We start from the raw sequence: 3,111 nt of genomic DNA, 5'->3' as shown, positions 1-3,111 counted from the left end.
TTTTTTTTTTTTTTTTGAGACAAGGTCTCAATATGTAGTTGAGACTGACCCATAACTCACTATGAAGCCCAGGTTGGTCTCAAATTCACAGCGATCCTCCTGCCTCAGCCTCCCGAGTGCTGTGATCACAGGCGTGTGCCACCACACCTGGCTCTTTCTTTCTTTTGAGATATACTCTTGCTAATGTTGCTGGGTTGACTTTGAACTCCTGGGTTCAAGCCATCTCTACTTCAATCTCCTGAGTAGCTGGGACTACCGGGCTATACCATTATGACTTCTCCTCCTTCTCCTTCTCCTTTTTCTTCTTTCTCGTGGTGCTGGAAATCAAACTCAGGGCCTCATGCATGCTAGGCAAGCCCTCTATCACTGCGCTAATGTCGGGAGCAATTCCACATGATTTTAAGGAAAAAAAATAATTTCATAATTAAATTAGGGCCTAGTTTTCCTGCCTACAGGCCAGCTACGATATAACTCCATTCTCTCCTGTGGTCACAGCTAGACCTCCACGGTCCAGGGATGCTGCAATTCTCCAAGGCAGGACTACACCAGCTGGAGACATCCTGGGAGGAATCAAATCTTCATCTGCGCAGTTCCTCACTCTTCTAGGATTATTACGCGCTGCCACTCTCTGAGTCATCCGCTACTTTGTTTCTCCTGATGTTGTGAATGAAGGTGTGGGAAGTTTGGGGTCTGGGGTCTGGAGTCTTTGCTGCCCAGAGCAACACTGAACAGGCCAAAACTCAGCTTCGTGTCTATCTCATTTCTGTCTATATATTAATTAATTTGCAGGGCTGGGGATTTAGCTCAGTGGTTCTGCTGCCTGCTCTGCAAGCACAAGGTCCTAGTACCAAAAAAAGAAAAAAGAAAAGAGAGTTCCTTAATTCTCCTTGTGGTGTCATGGCTCACAGGAGACTAGAACCTGATACAGAGGTTCCAGTAATGTCCCCTTCCCCTGTTCCCCACAAGCTAAAACCACACCTCTAATTTAGTTTTTGGTTTTTCACTGGTGGTATATAGAAATACTGTTTACTTTTGTGTACTGACGTTGTATCCTGAGACCTTGCTGAAATGTATTCATTTTGGTAGGTTTTTTTTTTTTTTTGGGTTCTTATGACTTCTACAGAGAGTCATATCATCTGTGGATATGGACAGTTTATTTCTTCCAATTAGAATGTTTTATTTGTCTGAAGCCCGGGCATGGTGGTGCACGCCTGTAATCCCAGCACTCAGGAGGCTGAGGCAGGAGGATCGCTGTGAGTTCGAGACCAGCCTGGGCTACATAGTGAGTTCCAGGTCAGTCTCAACTACATAGTGAGACCAAAAAACCAAAAAAAAAAAAAAAGTTTTTTAGTTTTTTTTTTCACACCGGGGATGGAATTTAGGACCTTGCGCTTGCAAGGCAGGCAGTGGCACCACTGAGCTAAATCCCTGGCCCCACTATTGGCCTTTTTTCAGTGCCTACGGACCTAGGTTTGTACAGCCCAGGGATGCTCTCTAAGAAGCAGCCCAGATGATAACCCTTGTGGTGTTTGGGAAGCACTGTGGATGCACATTGCCCACTCGGGGCCGGTCTGTCACAACCCGGAAGAGGAGCCACTTGCGTTACTGAGGTAGGAGTCCAGGGGATGGCGAATCAACTGGGCACGGAGCTGGGCCAGACCTGTCAACGTGAATAGCTGTCAGATCACAGCTGAGATTCACGCACAGAACGGTTTGGAGTCCTGGTGGATGGCCCAGTCTTGACGTCAAAAACTGAATATGCAAAGGGGCCGGGGACTTAGCACAGTGGCACCGAACCTGCCTCGCAAGCGCAAGGTCCTAGGTTCGATACCCAGTACCGGGAAAACAAAATGTAAAAGATGGAGGCTATTGGGCCTCATGCCACTGCCTTCCTTGTTGTTGCAGTGGCCTGTCCTGCACGCAAGACGTAGTTCTCTTTCCTTTCTTCTTCTTTACATTCTTACTTTTCCCTGGCAGCGCGGAGCCATTCGCGGGGGTTGGCCTGGCGAGGGATGGGGCCCCACACGGCCACAGCGCACACCTCCTCCTTCCTCCCCCTGGCCAGGTGCTCCTTTCTTCTCATTGCGGCGCGCCCGGCCTGGCACTCTGTGCCCTGCTGCTTCTGTCCTGCAGCTTCTGGGTGTTTGGCTGGGGACCGGGTAAGACGGCTTTGTAACACTTGCCGTTCTTCGTCCTTTGTTTTTGTTTTTTGTTTTGTTTTGTTTTGCTTTTTGACACAGGGTCTCACTATGTAGTGAGATTGACCTGGAGCTCACTATGTAGCTCAGGCTGGTCTCGAACTCACAGCGATCCTCCTGCCTCAGCCTCCTGAGTGCTGGGATTACAGGCATGCGCCACCACGCCCGGCCCGTTCTTCGTCCTTTGGCCAGAAGAGGGAGCAATTGTGCTTCCAATGGCTCACCTATGAAAACACTCCAGTAACAGGTACTCTATAGCAGTATGTCCAAAGTTGCCTCTTGAATGGATTTGTTTTGAGCATATGGTGGTGGTACCACAAGAGTGATGGTGTGTCCTATGCAGTGTATAGTAAAAAAAAGACACTCAAATTGTCCCCAATTTGAGTTAAGGGAGCCTCTTTGAGCTGGATCCAGTTTTTTGGGAAGTTGTTTGTTTTTTGCATCTGTCCTGTGTCCCTTGGTAGGACTGGAAACAGCAATTCAATAATGGTGATTTTTTTTTTTTTTTTTTTTTTTTTTTTTTGGTACCAGGGATCGAACTCAGGACCTTGTGCTTGCAAGGCAGGCAGCGGAACCACTGAGTTAAGTCCCCGGCCCATTTTTATTTTTTTGAGACAGAGTCTCACCTTGTAGTTCAGGCTAACCTTGATTTCACTATATAGCCGGGGCTGGTCTTGAAAATGCAGCAATCTTCCTGCCGCAGCCTTCCAAGTGTTGGAATTACAGGCATGTGCCACCAGGCGCATCTATGGTGACTTTTAAACAAAAATATTAAGACTTTTTAAAAAATCTTTTAAGCCAGGGATTTAGCTCAGTGGTTCTGCTGCCTGCCTCGAAAGCACAAGGACCCAAATTTGATCTCTGGTACAAAAAAAAAAAAAAAAAAAAAAAAAAAAAAAAAAAAAAAAAAAAA

The 3,111-nt window shown here is 46.9% G+C and overlaps 1 long non-coding RNA gene across 2 annotated transcripts in view; it reads left to right on the top strand.

The window, feature by feature from the left end:
• Window positions 1-299: 299 nt before the first annotated feature.
• Window positions 300-3,111, top strand: part of LOC104862629 — a 5,586-nt gene continuing 2,774 nt past the window's right edge. Inside the window, exons 1-3 of one of the 2 annotated variants that reach the window (XR_780387.2) lie at window positions 300-672; window positions 1,456-1,610; window positions 2,325-2,445. This is a non-coding gene — a long non-coding RNA (uncharacterized LOC104862629). The remainder of the gene's footprint in view (window positions 673-1,455; window positions 1,611-2,324; window positions 2,446-3,111) is intronic. The other variant, XR_002025380.2, reaches the window with a different exon arrangement.

Source organism: Fukomys damarensis, unplaced genomic scaffold (genome assembly GCF_012274545.1).
Source record: "Fukomys damarensis isolate Sample0158 unplaced genomic scaffold, DMR_v1.0_HiC HiC_scaffold_17, whole genome shotgun sequence".
Taxonomy (NCBI): Eukaryota; Metazoa; Chordata; class Mammalia; order Rodentia; family Bathyergidae; genus Fukomys; species Fukomys damarensis.
Note: the sequence above shows the minus strand (reverse complement) of the source record. Positions and strands in the feature narration are given on the sequence as shown.